Source organism: Eleutherodactylus coqui, chromosome 4, assembly GCF_035609145.1.
Source record: "Eleutherodactylus coqui strain aEleCoq1 chromosome 4, aEleCoq1.hap1, whole genome shotgun sequence".
Lineage (NCBI taxonomy): Eukaryota > Metazoa > Chordata > Amphibia > Anura > Eleutherodactylidae > Eleutherodactylus > Eleutherodactylus coqui.
The window spans coordinates 62,745,422-62,763,263 of record NC_089840.1 but is presented as its reverse complement, the minus strand read 5'-3'; the positions used below and the strand labels follow the sequence as shown (position 1 = coordinate 62,763,263).

Sequence of the window (17,842 nt, the reverse complement as noted above, 5' to 3'; positions counted from 1 at the left end):
ATGCAAGCATGAGGTTCCGCAGCAGCCCAGGCATTATGAGGTTCCGCAGCAGCCCAGGCATTATGAGGGTCTGCCAATCCCAACAAGAATATTTTCTACGGGCAGCAATTTGACGTGTGTAAAGAAAGAAAACTTCTCCCCTGCCCAGCTATTAAAAGTCTTTCTTTTCCTCGCACAACACCTTTTAAATTACTGCTTTAATTATTGGGAAATGCTGGTACTTCTAATGCAACAATGCAGAAGACAGTCCGGCTGCAGTCACACTGCATGTACCATGTGCTTGGTGGCAAAAACCATGAAATACATATGTTCAGTTCTCAGATCACTGCCACCTGATAGAATATTGCCCACCTGCCATACCACTCCAAGGCTTAGAGGGTATTTTGATCATTGGGCATCCAACCTATGGACCCTCACTGAGAATGAAGGGGCCGCAGCACACCTGTACTCACAGCGGTGCAGAAACTGCAGCCAGCCCAATTCCTTTCAATGCTGCATTTCTCTGCACAGACAGGTGAACAGGGCGGCCGCTATATCAGACAAATGATGAAGGGGACAAAACACTACACCGGTGGCCCTTCGATACTCCAAATCAGCGGGGATCCCAGGGGTGTGGCCCCCAAAGATCATAGAGTCAATGCATAACTTGATCTAAGACAGTAATTTAAAGGGGTTGTATCAGAATTAACTTTAATCACCTATCCATAGCATAGATGATAAGGTCTGATCATTGGGGGTCTCACTGCTGAGACACTGACGAGTTCAGGTGGTTGCTTAGCGATAACAGGTATATCTGCTGCTCATATATAATGTAACCACGTATGTGTATATACGCGGCAAAAGAGAACAATGGGCTCTGACACATATACGCGGCAAAACAGAACATGCTGCGTTCTGTTTTGCAGTCGCATATTACACGATTCCGACACTAATGGGGATGCAATTGAATACCTGCAAGTTACCACTTATTACATGAGCGTACGGAGCCCGCGGTACAATCGCTTTAATAGGGGAAAACCACTTTTAAAAAAAACCAAAATGAGTGGGACCTGCGCTTTCACCTTCGGAGCACTTCTGCTTTGTGGGCCGTTTTCCAGCAGCTGAAGATGGCCCCATAGTGCTATACAAGCATTCTATAGGGCAATCTCCAGGTGCTGGAATGAGCCAAAGACGGCCAATGGAGCAGAAGCGCTCCAAAGGTTGGTGGACTTTCATTTCATGTAGACCAAGAAACAAATTCCAATCACAGCGATAATAAACCAGAAATAAGAAATACTGCCACCCTAAAAGGCACAGCTCGGCGTTACACAAAGAGAAGCTAGCTGACAGTGTCCAGATGGCAGGTTACCATTTCCCCTTTTCATTAATAGGCCGTGCTACTAATGGCAACCTATAAAGTCACATGTGTGTCATGTCCGTGACTAGATGGTTCTTAGATCTGGCCTCAGTAACATGTCATAATACTGCTATAACTACTTGTGATTGGCTGCAGCGGTCACATGTCAATACTGCTATAACTAATTGTGATTGGCTGCAGCGGTCACATGTCAATACTGCTATAACTAATTGTGATTGGCTGCAGCGGTCACGTCATAATACTGGTATAACTACTTGTGATTGGCTGCAGTGGTCACATACTGATACAACACATCATCACTAGCAACTTCTAATAGAAGACCCCACCTCTCTCGCTATCTAAAAAAAAAAAAAAAAGGACATCCTCTTCAAAGCTTCTACAGGGTTACCAGGGTTACATCACTAGTGTTAGTCAGACTAATGTAAGGACGCCCTGATGGTACTACATTATTTAGGATTGCAAATATCCTTTGTATATTCAAAAAGTGCAATGACAGAAATCGCCGTATAATTGTGATGCATAAAACAGCTTTGTATACATGTAAAATGAATTAAAGGCATTGTCCACCATAGTAACTTATCACCCATCCACAGGACAGGGGATAAGTGTATGATCACTGGGGGTTCTCACTTCAGGGACCCCCACGATCATCCCGAGTCTCCCTGCATTACTAGAGTGGTGGCCACTACGGTGACATTTATCTCTATGGAGCTACCAGATATTTCCTGCACAAAATTGCCCTGCAAACAAGAACCCAAACTGCATGGCTGCCACACACCAATAAAGACTAAGGGGTGACCTGTTGGGCGCTGACCGCCCAAAAGTCATCCAGGCGATGATCAGTCCTGTATAAAAACACAGAAACTATCACCACTCAGTGACGGGAGATGGGACGGCCGGGGATCATTCTGGCCAGCCTCTCTTCATAGACCAACGACTGCCTGTTTACATGGGCTCATCGTTATTACATGGGCTCATCGTTATTACATGGGCTCATCGTTATTACATGGGCTCATCGTTATTACATGGGCTCATCGTTATTACATGGGCTCATCGTTATTACATGGGCTCATCGTTATTACATGGGCTCATCGTTATTACATGGGCTCATCGTTATTACATGGGCTCATCGTTATTACATGGGCTCATCGTTATTACATGGGCTCATCGTTATTACATGGGCTCATCGTTATTACATGGGCTCATCGTTATTACATGGGCTCATCGTTATTACATGGGCTCATCGTTATTACATGGGCTCATCGTTATTACATGGGCTCATCGTTATTACATGGGCTCATCGTTATTACATGGGCTCATCGTTGTCATTCATGGTTCACTCAGTGCATGCATTTACACTGAAAGAGAATTGTTCCGATTCTCACTGAAATGCAGGAATCTGAAGAATAAGTCACTGTTAATGCTGCCGGCGAATGAACGACCAACAATAATTCATTTGGTGTTCGGTTTCAGTAAACCTAAAAATCTAACGACGATTGGGCAGTGTAAACAGGCAGTTCATCTGTAAACAACTGCCGTGTCACTGAAGAGGACCCCTTTAAAATGCAACTTTTATTAAATTAAGTTTAAAAAAAATAGTTTTTGGACCGGTAACAAAGGACAAACAAACATATCAGGTGAGGCTGATGCAAAGGAAAGTTGAATTAGCCACATACATACACACTTACAGTAGGCTATGTACTACCTTGAGCCTACACAATTAAGGTGCTAACGGTAGCCTATGGTACTCTCCCCATCACCTAGATGATAGTATAAACTTGTGCCTGGCACCCTAAGAGTGGTGGTAATCGATGTATATGTATCACCACCTCTCTAAAAGTGCAAGATCCTGAATACCCACATAGCCGAGTTAATAACGGCCATATGGGGAGGTACTGCTCAGCAATTGTATATAAGGACTGCACGACTAATTAGGTGTGGGGTGGTTCAGTGCTTGAATAGGGGCATTGGAGGTCTAATAGATAACTCCCTTTCTTTAAAAATGAGGCAGGCGACTGTAACCATATCCGGCCGGCTCCACCTCCATTCACTGAGCGATGATCAGTCATGTTTATAAGGACAGGAGCGAACATCACTGAGGGCATCTGTCCCTGACAGGTCGTCCCATGTAAAAGGGGCCTAAGACACTACGAAAGACTAAACCAAAAAAGGAAGAGCAAAGTAATGAGCTACAGGCCAAGTAAGGGGAACAACAGAGATGAAGATGTAAATCTGCCACAATCAGCCATCTACTCTTTCCTAATACTTAAGGCCCTTTTACACGGGTCGATAGTCTTTGAAACGACTGCACAAGCGCGGCCATTACCGCTCTTGCAGAGCATTTAAACTGCAAGACTTGCTGCCGGCTTCTTTTCCGCTTCTCGCTCAGTGCCTCACCTCCTATGGGAAGCGCTGAGCGGGAAGCCAGCGAGCCAACGACAAGCGAGAGGTTTTTTTGCTTCACACTGAATGATCACTAAAATTCATTTGTTTGAACGAATTTTGAGCGATAGGCGTTACGTGTAAATGAGCCTTCACTCATCCTTAAGATGTGATGTCTACATTTATAGACGGGATGTGTGCGCCTACTGTATCACTGAAGAGATATTACATCTTTGTATATAGTCGACCATAATTCTAGCCAATACTCCAGTACTCCAGCCCATAACCAACAGGACACCTAATGACTGCGCCTCCCCGTCACGCGGGAAAATATACTTTATCCAAGGATTTCATTTAACATCTGTTGTGCAGGTGTTTACATATTGTTAATTGTAATTACTGTATAAGATGTGAACCTTCCATGTATGTTTAATCTGTGAGGAAGCCAACATCTTGGTGATACACGCAGTGCGCCCTGAAAATCTGCAAAGTTGACCAACATATTAACTGAGGGAGATCCTTAAAGAGTAAATCCCTGCTTCCTAATGTTTAAGGCCTCATGTCCACGGGGACAGATCCGCAGCGGGTCACCCACACGCCTGATCCGCGCCCCATAGGGATGCACTGGACACCCGCAGGTAATTAAATACCTGCGGATGCCATTTTCCCCTGAGGCGCGGATTGCGTGTGGGAAAACAACCGCAGCATGCTCCATTTTAGTGCGGGTCTCTCGCGGGGACAGCTCCCGCAGGCTTCTATTGAAGCCTATGGAAGCCGTCCGGATCCGCGGCACACCCGCAGCTGAATTCCTGCTGTCCGGCGCGGGAGCGCGGCAGAGCAGGAGTTTTTTTTAAAAAATTGCACAGTGCATGCACGCGGCACGCTGCCGGCGTGCCAAGCACATCCGCCGGTCCGAAGAAAGAAGATCTGGCCGCGACGGAGGGAAGATCCGCAGCATCCAGACAGGTAAGTAAATGTTTTTAGGCCTCATGTCCGCGGGAAAGGAGGGACCTGCTGCGGGATTCTGCATGAAGAATCCGCGGCGGGCCTGATTTTCCCCTGTGGACATGAGGCCTAAGTAAATACTTGCATATCCCATAAAACATTTGAAGAATCACTGTCCTGAGAACTCTTCTCTATGTACTTTCTTCTGCAGTGAGAATAAATTGACAACTAGGCGTTACCATTCCCATTGTCAACATGGTCTGTCTATACATGCTGATTGGGCAATGCCAGAGTATATAGGGACATACATATTGACAAGGGCAATGGTCACAATCAATGGTCTATTAAGGCGGCCTGACACGGCCGGGTTGGACCTGCATGTCGAACTCTGCTGCAAGACTCCCACCCAGTACCCAGCCTGCGGCCTCAGCATACCTCTCTGGCATCTTCCCCTCTGCTGCTGATGTGCCGGCCGACGCGCATGCGCAGTATAGAGGACGCCGCGCCGTCGCTATGGTGCTGCCGCGATCATTCTGCAATGATGATTGCAGAACGGCCGCGGGGCGGACAGCTTTCACCGACTTCGTGGGCAGGAAGTCACCTATTGCTATAGCATGCTATGGGCTGGATTTGCTACGGATTTCGCAAAGCACATCCGCCCCTGTGCATGAGGCATAATTCATACATTTCCAGGAGGAACAACAGGAACTAAACAATGCAAAACTGTTAGAAAAAAGTGCTCCATCAAAGTGATTTCACAGGAGTGCGAGTATTTACTGAAAAAGACCGTCAGGAGAGCCAAGTCCTCTCTAACAGACCCAAGGAATGAAATCCACAGCAGGGATAGACATGCTGCAGATTAATAACGCACAGTGTATTTCAAACACACCGTGGATGCTTTGTGGAAATTTGCCAGTCGGTGTGAACAAAGTTTTTGAGATCTCGTCCACATGACTTGTACTGCAAATGCTGCGGAATAACTGCAAAACTTCATAGCGTTTACCCTGGGTTCACACACACCGTAATCCCAACGGAAATCTCTTGGTTTGGCTGCAGCGAAAAACCGTGACATTTCCGCCTGGAGAAGCGCTGCTTCAAAACCCGCGGCACTTAGCCACGGGTTTTGAAGTGGCCTGGCTGCTCGCTCTTCTGCTGCGGCCGGCGATCCCATAGAGGAGAGCGCGGCCGCAGCGGAAGAAGCAAAAAAAATGAACATGCTGCGGCCAGCGAATCCGCACCGCAGCACCCGACTTTGCAGCGGCGGCGTCTCCATCCCGTGTCCCGTCCACATGGCTGAATAATCCTGGGATTAGCGGCTGCAGGCGGATTTGCTGCGGCGAAATTCCGGACGGTATTTTAGCGTCAAATCCGCTGTGTGGGAACCCAGCCTTACAGTATAAGCCAAAAACCTCGTCTACACAGCGGGAAATTTTTGCACATAATTCGCAAGGTATTTCAAGTACACAAATATGCCATGTGTGAAAGCACCCTTAGGCTGCCTGCCCACGCCCGTGCCGAAATATCGCTAGCACTGGTAGGTCTCCGCGATGAGCCTATCTGATCAATAGGCTTACCGCGGAGAATTGGGGCACATCACAGCAAGCCGCGATTTGATTCCCATGAGCAGAGAATCGCTATGATTCTTCACTCGTGGATTTTGGGCTGCGCTTGACATAGTTAAGTCTATAGGAAGCATGCACTGCGTTACCTGTGGCCGGGTTTTCGCTGCGGAAATCGCAGTGACATATCGCCGGTGGACAGGAGGCCTTAGGTGGGGTTCACACGGAGTGGAACTGCTGCGGAGTTTCCGTGTGAAGATTCCGCTGCATTTACTTTAGTGGCAATGGGGATGAGATTTTGAAAATCTCATCCACAACCGGCCAAATCCCTGCATAAAACCCGTGCCGAAATTGACTTGCAACATGGAATTCAAATCCACGACATGTCAATTTCATCACCGTCTCCGCTGCGGAATTCACCTCCTCTCAATGAGGTGAATTCCGCACAGAAATTCGCAATGAAACCCGCATCAAATGTGTGAGTCTGGAGGCAGGCATTCTGCAGCTGACCTGCAGTGGAATGCTCGCTGCGGACACTCCACTGGAAATCAACCCCCTAAAGGGGACCCATGAGGCTTTTTTTGCCAGAAAAACTCCTTGCATCGGCATGAAAACGCATGTTTGGAGCGCAATAATCGGGCCGACAAGTCTGTTACACGGATATTCTTTTTTTCCGAGTGTACCAAGTGAGGCCTTGCTCGTGTCACCATTAAAACCTGCGGTCTCACTTTGGTTGTTCTGACCCATTAAAGCAGCATTTTTTGCGCTGTGCTAGATACAATGTAGTGCTGTACAAGTGTGCCCCTTCCCTAACGATACAATGTAGCGCTGTACAAGTGTGCCCCTTCCCTAACGATACAATGTAGCGCAGTACGCTGTGCCCCTTCCCTAACGATACAATGTAGAGCCGTACGGCTGTGCCCCTTCCCTAACGATACAATGTAGAGCCGTACAACTGTGCCCCTTCCCTAACGATACAATGTAGCGCCGTAGGGCTGTGCCCCTTCCTTATAGATACAATGTAGCGCCGTACAGCTGTGCCCCTTCCCTAACGATACAATGTAGCGCCGTACAGCTGTGCCCCTTCCCTAACGATACAATGTAGAGCCGTACGGCTGTGCCCCTTCCCTAACGATACAATGTAGCGCCGTACGGCTGTGCCCCTTCCTTATAGATACAATGTAGCGCCGTACAGCTGTGCCCCTTCCCTAACGATACAATGTAGCGCCGTACAGCTGTGCCCCTTCCCTAACGATACAATGTAGCGCCGTACAGCTGTGCCCCTTCCCTAACGATACAATGTAGCGCCGTACAACTGTGCCCCTTCCCTAACGATACAATGTAGCGCCGTACAACTGTGCCCCTTCCCTAACGATACAATGTAGCGCCGTACAACTGTGCCCCTTCCCTAACGATACAATGTAGCGCAGTACAACTGTGCCCCTTCCCTAACGATACAATGTAGCGCAGTACAACTGTGCCCCTTCCCTAACGATACAATGTAGCGCAGTACAACTGTGCCCCTTCCCTAACGATACAATGTAGCGCTGTACAACTGTGCCCCTTCCCTAACGATACAATGTAGCGCTGTACAACTGTGCCCCTTCCCTAACGATACAATGTAGCGCTGTACAACTGTGCCCCTTCCCTATAGATACAATGTAGCGCAGTACAGCTGTGCCCCTTCCCTAACGATACAATGTAGCGCTGTACAACTGCGCCCCTTCCCTATAGATACAATGTAGCGCTGTACGACTGCGCCCCTTCCCTATAGATACAATGTAGCGCTGTACGACTGCGCCCCTTCCCTATAGATACAATGTAGCGCTGTACGACTGCGCCCCTTCCCTATAGATACAATGTAGCGCTGTACGACTGCGCCCCTTCCCTATAGATACAATGTAGCGCAGTACAGCTGTGCCCCTTCCCCATAGATACAATGTAGCGCTGTACAGCTGTGCCCCTTGATTATAGTCACACCAAAGCCTACGTGCCATAACATTGTAATTGGCCCAGGCTTTAGGGAGTAGAGCACATTATGAAATGCCTGACTACTTACTACCCATTTGTACTTGACGTATCTAGGACTATTCATCATAGAGTTCAGCTCCTGACATTCCTGTCTGTCATTGACTATTCTAATATACAAATCACAAGATCAATGTAAAAGAAAAGATAGCTGGGCATTTCAGTAGCGTGCGATGGTGGGTATTCTTGTTTCTGCAAGGCTATGTTCACACGCAGTAGATTTGTTGCAGACACTTCTGCGACTGCCCATTCATCTACACGGGGCTTGCAAAAATCCACGCACGTGCTGAAGCATTCCAGAATGACTCCGCAGGGTGCAAACATACACCAAAATCATCTTCATGCGTTTTATAAAAGGGCTCATCAGAGATGGAAAAATCCTGGAAATCAGGTAAAAGTTGAGTCCAATCACGGCTCAGTCTCATTTTTGAGTTGTGTAGTTGATGTTAAAGGACACTTTCACACTAGCAATGAATTACAGGTGCGTGGTCTTGGACTGACCGTGGGTCTACTAACCCAAACTTGCAGAAACATAGTTCCCTACGATGCTGTGAGCTAGTAGACGCATTGTGGATCCAGGCCACTACACTTGTCCATGCGAAAACAGCCTATATCCAAGTTCTAATTGCCCGATTACAAATGGACTTGTGAAGAGGTCTATCGCGGACTTTGATTTCATGCACAAAGGCATATTATGACTTCATTTTATATGAAGGTGTAATACGGCACCCACAGAAGTGCAAGGGGCTTTTACTGCATCTCAGCAGAAACCAAAAGCATGCTGCTAACCCAACATGGGGAGCTTTTCTTGCCCAAAAGCATTGATTCTAGAGAGAGAATAGCTCTACACAAACAGCACCCAACGTAGCATTGTACGGTAATACGGGGGTTCAGTAGACCCATGTGATGCACATAAGGCCAAGCTGACAGCAGCATGGGTCTCACGTACAAGCACGCAATGACGTGTACTTACGTGTTGCCAATCCCCATGTACCATCTTGGCGTGCAATATGAGCCAATACAGAATATGCCGCTTTTTCACACACATCGTGTGAGCAGCACAACTGAAAGTATGGGAGATTAGTACTGCATATTACATATGCAAAAACTGCAGCGTAATATGCAGTAGTATATGCTCATGTGAGACCGGCCTGAGGCCTAACACATAACTTTGGTTGGTAACACTTGTATTCCATAGGATATTACAGGAGTCTTCAGACATCAAAAGGATATGCCACCGAAAAGGTCAGTGAGGGTTTAAAGAGGTTGTACCAGACTTTTGACTTATCCTCTGGAAAGGGGCTAACTTGCAGATTGCCAGGGGTCTCAACATGTGAAGCTCACATTTACACGCAAGTGTGATTCACCCTATGGCCTCATGCCCATGGCCGGGTCGGGTCCGCATGTGAAATCTCACAGCAGAATCAGACCCACGGCCCTCAAGAGACCCTATACTCAACTGTCTGGATCCGCTACGAGAGTGTCTGTGTGCGAGCCGATGTGCATGCGCCGTGGGGTAGGACGCGAATTCCAGCAAAATTTCTGCTGTGCCCAGAAGTATGGCAGGACGAACGGCTTCCATTGACTGCAATGGAAGCCTTCAGTGTGTTTTTTCCGCACAAATTAGAACATGCTGTGATTCTCCCCCCGCGAGTGGAAAATGGCAGCTGATTTCCGCTCATGGACAGGGAAGAATTGCTTTACACAGCATGTCTATGGACGGACATTGCTGTGGAAATCGCGGCGGGTGTCTGACCGCGATTTCCGCAGCAATAATCCAACCATGGGCATTCGGCCTAAAGCAGACAAGTCAGAAGAGCAGAGTCCACATGGCTTGTACTGTATACACTGCGGAAATTCTGCAGCAGGTACTGCCCATGTGAAGACGGCCTTAGGCCCGGTTCACGCGAAGGGATCGGCTTCTGCATGCAGCAGATTCCGTCTGCGAGCCTGGCCGGTGACCCTGTGTACCTCATTGTGGGATGGATGCCTCCATTGACTTTGAGAGGCCGTTTGCATAGATTCTGAAGTAAAATAGAGCATGCCGCAATTTTTTTTCCCCACTTGCTGAATATACAATTTGTATCTGAGTGAAAAGCAAAAATCAAAAGTACATGCCTTTCAATGCACGTGTTTTACCGCGGATGATCCATGCAGACGATTGCAGAATCCGCAATACAGATCTGATCATGCGAGACCGGCCTAAGGTCATATTCTCACCTGTATTTGGGGGATAACATTTTCCTATTCCATCATGGGAAGGCAAAAACACAGCAACAGCCAGGAACGGAATTGGTCCTAGAACGGCGCCCAAAGAGCCCAGTAGGCTTTGTTGGACTTTCAGCATTTTCCTGGACGATACTACAAGGTTTTAGCCAGGATTTTATTCCGGAAGACTCTGAACGAAGCCTCCAATGCATATGTGAATTAGGCTGCCTGCAGACGGGCAGGTTGGATCCGGCGGCGAGGATTCTCGCTGTGGGACCAGACCCGAGTGCCTGCAGGGACCAGCGCGTACTCACTCACGCCCGCGGCTCCAACTGTTTGATGTGCCGGCTTGCCGGCGCAGACCGGAGCCGGCGGCGGGTGAGTGACGTTTCTGTGCAGGGCTCAAATAGAACATGCCGTGGTTTGTTTGCCGCGCGAGATTTCGTGCGGCCGTCTGCATAGGATTGCGTTTGTTAATGCTATCCTATGCAGGCTTCCAGCGGCGGAAATACCGCCGCGGAATTTCCGCTCATGTGCAGGCGGCCTATGGCCATGTTCACACGATCATATTTGTGCACGAAAGGCTTGAGTGCGCAATAAGCAGAAAATAGAACCCAATGATTTCAATGGGTTCATTCATGTATGCGTATTTGGCATGCACTATTCGACTGCAAAAAAAAAAGAAAAGGAATATGTTCTCTCTGTGTAAAAGTGCAGAAAACAGAAAGTTTTGAACTCCTGAAACTACTGGCCATTTCAATAGCTGAGAGCAACAGCGCACGTTTTTGTGTACAAATTACAATAAATACGATGATGCGCGCACGAATGCGTAAAAACGCTTATACTCATGTCAATCTGACCTTAGGATGTATTTAAACGGAGGATAACGCGCAAGTTCTGTGGTTGCAAGACGCACAGAACTTCCATGTTGATATAACATTTGCAATGGGTTAATTTACATGAGCCAATTATCGCTTGCACTGATAGTCTGAGATGGAAAAATTGCAGCATGTCCCATCTTTGGGCAATTCCACTAGAAGAATTTGCCTATTGGAACAAACGTGCAGTTTTTTTTTTCACACATACATGAAACCACGTAGTACAGCAATGCAAATTGCGCTTTTTTTAAAAGAAACATTTCAGAGGCCTGAAAATCACCTGTTTACAGGTAAGATACAGGTCCGATTTTCCTCGGACCTATATTGCATTCACACATGCAAATCCCGCCACACATGAAGATGCTATAAACTTGCATTCCTGTTCTATATCATGAAAACACGTTACCAAACACATCAGCAATGTCAATAATGCAGCACAACCTCATGCTTAGAAATCTGATAGTCAACCCCAAGCTTGTCACTGTCACATACAGAAGCCAACAAGGAGGTAGCTTCCATAGCTGGGACTTTGTCAGTTTTTGATGAACTTAGTTTGACCATTACGTAATGCATTATCACATCATTGGCCTTCATGTGACCAGACTAGATCAAGTATTCGTCCACCCTACACGAAACGCAATGATGTCATCAGGAAAAAATCAGAGCATCTCCCTGCAAAGCGTCACCCACCAAACAAACAACTCCATCCAGCCCTCAAACAGGCTGGCAAGGAGGGCAACCTAAACAATTCCCTGTTGTGAGTGAACTTACGGTGCCAGTCTGAGGACACAACTGTACCCGAGATGTTTACAGATGTTGTTGGCAAAGCTGAGAAGAACGCTGATCTGTCAACAATGGATCTGAACGCACAGCAACATGACATGTGGACAGCAAACAGAATCCACCTATGTAGCATGCAAAACATCCCCAATGCAAACACCACACACACACTTGCTGGCAAGCAGAGGCTGATATTTCTTGTATAGCCCAGCACAAGATTCATGCATGCGTTAGGTGGGGCTGGGATAAAGACAATGAGAATGATTTTCTTTGTTATTTAATGTAAGTATGTGGTGCCACCAACCTTCCTCTGAGCTCCTTCCGCTGCCTTCCCAGGCCTCCCCTCCTCCCTCCAATAACATTTACAGTAACACACAGCCAGGCTCGTGTTTGTCAGGAGAGGATAGTGGAGATCTGCAGCATTGCAGCACTCAAGATACAAACATAGAAAGAGATAGAAAGCAGAAGAGAAGCAGGAAACATTCCGAGCTGGGGCTCATTAGAGAGCTGTTAACCTTGGCACTGCCACCGACATTACTAAGCAGTGACTGGCGCTGCAAACGCAAGAAACAAAACTGCAACACATTAAAAAAAAGGACTGGCGACGACAAACCAGAAGCTGAAGCCCCGTTGGGATGCGATGATCCTACTCTCGTGACAGCTGCGTTTTTGACATCAGACCTCTTGCAATTACCTACACTGCTTCTAGATACAATGTAACGACCAATGTATTAGCCAATGTTACGTGTGAGCCTTCCTTATGGATACAACGTATCGACCAATGTTACGTGTGACCCTTCCTTATGGATACAACGTATCGACCAATGTTAGGCGTGACCCCTCTTTACGGATACAATGTATCGACCAACGTTCAATGTGCCCCTTCCCTACCGATACAATGTAGCGCTGTACGACTGTGCCCCTTTCCTATCGATACAACCTATCAACCAATGTTACGAGTGACCCTTGCTTATACAATGTATGAACCAATGTTCCATGTGCCCCTTCCCTATCGATACAATGTAGCGCCGTACGACTGCGCCCCTTCCCTATCGATACAATGTAGCGCCGTACGACTGCGCCCCTTCCCTATCGATACAATGTAGCGCCGTACGACTGCGCCCCTTCCCTATCGATACAATGTAGCGCCGAACGACTGCGCCCCTTCCCTATCGATACAATGTAGCGCCGAACGACTGCGCCCCTTCCCTATCGATACAATGTAGCGCCGAACGACTGCGCCCCTTCCCTATAGATACAATGTAGCGCCGAACAACTGCGCCCCTTCCCTATAGATACAATGTAGCGCCGAACGACTGCGCCCCTTCCCTATATATACACAATGTAGCGCCGTACGACTCTGCCCCCTCCCTATAGATACAATGTAGCGCCGTACAGCTGCGCCCCTTCCCTATAGATACAATGTAGAGCCGTACAGCTGCGCCCCTTCCCTATAGATACAATGTAGAGCCGTACAGCTGCGCCCCTTCCCTATAGATACATTGTAGAGCCGTACAGCTGCGCCCCTTCCCTATAGATACAATGTAGAGCCGTACAGCTGCGCCCCTTCCCTATAGATACAATGTAGCGCCGTACAGCTGCGCCCCTTCCCTATAGATACAATGTAGCGCCGTACAACAGCGCCCCTTCCCTATAGATACAATGTAGCGCCGTACAACAGCGCCCCTTCCCTATAGATACAATGTAGCGCCGTACAACAGCGCCCCTTCCCTATAGATACAATGTAGCGCTGTACAACAGCGCCCCTTCCCTATAGATACAATGTAGCGCTGTACAACAGCGCCCCTTCCCTATAGATACAATGTAGCGCTGTACAACAGCGCCCCATCCCTATAGATACAATGTAGCGCTGTACAACAGCGCCCCTTCCCTATAGATACAATGTAGCGCTGTACAACAGCGCCCCTTCCCTATAGATACAATGTAGCGCTGTACAACAGCGCCCCTTCCCTAACGATACAATGTAGCGCTGTACAACAGCGCCCCTTCCCTATAGATACAATGTAGCGCTGTACAACAGCGCCCCTTCCCTATAGATACAATGTAGCGCTGTACAACAGCGCCCCTTCCCTATAGATGCAATGTAGCGCCGAACGACTGTGCCCCTTCCCTATATATACACACAATGTAGCGCCGTACGACTCTGCCCCCTCCCTATAGATACAATGTAGAGCCGTACAGCTGTGCCCCCTCCCTATAGATACAATGTAGCGCCGTACAGCTGCGCCCCTTCCCTATAGATACAATGTAGCGCCGTACAACTGCGCCCCTTCCCTATAGATACAATGTAGAGCCGTACAGCTGCGCCCCTTCCCTATAGATACATTGTAGAGCCGTACAGCTGCGCCCCTTCCCTATAGATACATTGTAGAGCCGTACAGCTGCGCCCCTTCCCTATAGATACATTGTAGAGCCGTACAGCTGCGCCCCTTCCCTATAGATACATTGTAGAGCCGTACAGCTGCGCCCCTTCCCTATAGATACAATGTAGCGCCGTACAGCTGCGCCCCTTCCCTATAGATACAATGTAGCGCCGTACGACTGCGCCCCTTCCCTATAGATACAATGTAGAGCCGTACAGCTGCGCCCCTTCCCTATAGATACAATGTAGAGCCGTACAGCTGCGCCCCTTCCCTATAGATACAATGTAGCGCCGTACAGCTGCGCCCCTTCCCTATAGATACAATGTAGAGCCGTACAGCTGCGCCCCTTCCCTATAGATACAATGTAGAGCCGTACAGCTGCGCCCCTTCCCTATAGATACAATGTAGAGCCGTACAGCTGCGCCCCTTCCCTATAGATACAATGTAGAGCCGTACAACAGCACCCCTTCCCTATAGATACAATGTAGCGCAGTACAGCTGAGAGCAACAGCGCACGTTTTTGTGTACAAAGTACAATAAATACGATGATGCACGCACGAATGCGTAAAAACGCTTATACTCATGTCAATCTGACCTTAGGCTGTATTTAAACGGAGGATAACGCGCAAGTTCTGTGATTGCAAGACGCACAGAACTTCCATGTTGATATAACATTATTTTCAATGGGTTCATTTACATGAGCAAATTATCGCTTGCACTGATAGTCTGAGATCGAAAAATTGCAGCATGTCCCATCTTCGGGCAATTCCACTAGAAGAATTTGCCTATTGGAACGAACGTGCAGTTTTTTTTTTCACACATACATGCAACCACGTAGTTCAGCATTGCAAATTGCACTTTTTTTAAAAGAAACATTTCAGAGGCCCGAAAATCACCTGTTTACAGGTAAGATACAGGTCCGATTTTCCTCGGACCTATATTGCATTCACACGTGCAAATCCTGCCACCCATGAAGATGCTATAAACTTGCATTCCTGTTCTATATCATGAAAACACGTTACCAAACACATCAGCAATGTCAATAATGCAGCACAACCTCATGCTTCGAAATCTGATCGTCAACCCCAAGCTTGTCACTGTCACATACAGAAGCCAACAAGGAGGCTTCCCTATAGATACAATGTAGCGCCGTACAACAGCGCCCCTTCCCTATAGATACAATGTAGCGCAGTACAGCTGTGCCCCTTCCCTATAGATACAATGTAGCGCCGTACAACAGCGCCCCTTCCCTATAGATACAATGTAGCGCAGTACAGCTGTGCCCCTTCCCTATAGATACAATGTAGCGCAGTACAGCTGTGCCCCTTCCCTATAGATACAATGTAGCGCAGTACAGCTGTGCCCCTTCCCTATAGATACAATGTAGCGCAGTACAGCTGTGCCCCTTCCCTATAGATACAATGTAGCGCTGTACAACTGTGCCCCTTCCCTATAGATACAATGTAGCGCAGTACAGCTGTGGCCCTTCCCTATAGATACAATGTAGAGCTGTACAACAGCGCCCCTTCCCCATAGATACAATGTAGCGCCGTACAGCTGCGCCCCTTCCCTATAGATACAATGTAGCGCCGTACAGCTGCGCCCCTTCCCTATAGATACAATGTAGCGCCGTACAGCTGCGCCCCTTCCCTATAGATACAATGTAGCGCTGTACAGCTGCGCCCCTTCCCTATAGATACAATGTAGCGCCGTACAGCTGCGCCCCTTCCCTATAGATACAATGTAGCGCAGTACAGCTGCGCCCCTTCCCTATAGATACAATGTAGCGCTGTACGACTGTGCCCCTTCCCTATAGATACAATGTAGCACTGTACAGCTGCGCCCCTTCCCTATAGATACAATGTAGCGCCGTACAGCTGCGCCCCTTCCCTATAGATACAATGTAGAGGCATACAGCTGTGCCCCTTCCCTATAGATACAATGTAGCGATGTACAGCTGTGCCCCTTCCTGATAATCACACCAAACCCTACATGGGTAATGGACATCAGATCATTAATGGACTGGGCATTTCCTGCCAACTAGGTGGCCAATGTGGTTGTGTGCCACCACTCCTATGGCATCTATCAGTATAGTTTCAGGGGCTGCCCACTTCCAACAGTGCAAAGGCCACCACAACTTCAGAGTTTGCTTCAGCGCATCTGACAACTTCAGCTCACCCACCATGAAGCAGAGCCGAACTGGTCATGTAAAGCAGAACAATGCAGTCCCAAGTAAACAGATGGCAAGGGCAGAACAAGATGGCAAGGACAGACTGAGCTCTGCTACATCCGAGCTCTCCGGCAGTGACATGGGGGGCTGTGCTGTTTGACACTTGCATGCCCGGCGGCTGTCAGTGACTAGGGGGCGCTCACTATGACTAGACACATCCATGGGAGGCCTTGGGGAGTGTCCCCTTCCGAGTAAATGCCCCCAGCTCTGCCCCTCCGGCCTCATGTTTACCCCATGGAAGGGCAAGGCCTGTTTCGGGCCTGGGAGCCCTCAGCCCTGGGCCCTCCTCATAACTGCCGGCAGCAGCCCCACACAACACCCTCCTTTACCTCACAGCGACGTCCAGACGGCCTCGTACTGATCCCAAAACCGAGCTGGGGAGGGGCAGCAAGAGGGCGCTGCGAGCACCGGAAACAAAGGCCGGCCCGGGCTGGTGGAGGCGGGAATGGAGGGCGGAGCGGCCGCGGCTGCTGCTCGTATCGGTGTGACCGGAGCTCCCGGCCTCCTTCTCCGCCTCTGGGAGGGCGGGCATAGAGCGCGCAAAGATGGCGCCGTGCAGGTCGTGCCGGGAGCGCCGCGCACACCCTCACAGGGACGGGAGGGTCACCGGCCTCTGATCACCGCACTCGGCCCAGCTTCACTCAAATCTCGCGTTATTACAGGGGGGCACAAACTTTATGGACTTTCATGTGGAGACGTGTCCTCTGTGAACTTTGTGGGGCCATCACTCAGTAGCCAATCAGATGGCAGCTTCTTCTGGAAATGGTCTGATTGGTTGCTAGGGGCAACCACTTGAGTGCTAATCACCCGGAACCAAGCTGGTTGCCCCTAGCAACCATTCATTATTTCTCTCATTTCCGCACTTACGGTGAAACCTGATTACACCGAGCGAGAACTGTTTACGTTTTTTCCCTCATTCGCTCGAGCGCTAGCCTTTCAAGGGACTGAAAGATCACTTTTTACACGGAACATCAAGTTTTTCAGTCGCGCCGGAGGATCGGCAAGTGTTTTCCATGGGAAACCTCGCGTGTACTTCGCACGCTATACGAAGTGTTTTCCAGCCGCATTGAAAACAATGGGCAAGGCGCTCC

At 48.6% G+C, this 17,842-nt stretch overlaps 1 protein-coding gene across 2 annotated transcripts in view; it reads right to left on the bottom strand.

Moving 5' to 3' along the window:
• Positions 1-17,266, bottom strand: part of TAOK1 (TAO kinase 1) — a 123,558-nt gene extending 106,292 nt beyond the window's left edge. The window contains exon 1 of one of the 2 annotated variants that reach the window (XM_066599579.1): positions 17,081-17,266. The gene's annotated coding sequence lies outside the window, so the exon portion shown is untranslated. Of the gene's footprint in view, positions 1-12,128; positions 12,212-17,080 lie in introns of those variants that run through there. The other variant, XM_066599580.1, reaches the window with a different exon arrangement.
• Between the last annotated feature and the right edge of the window lie 576 nt (positions 17,267-17,842).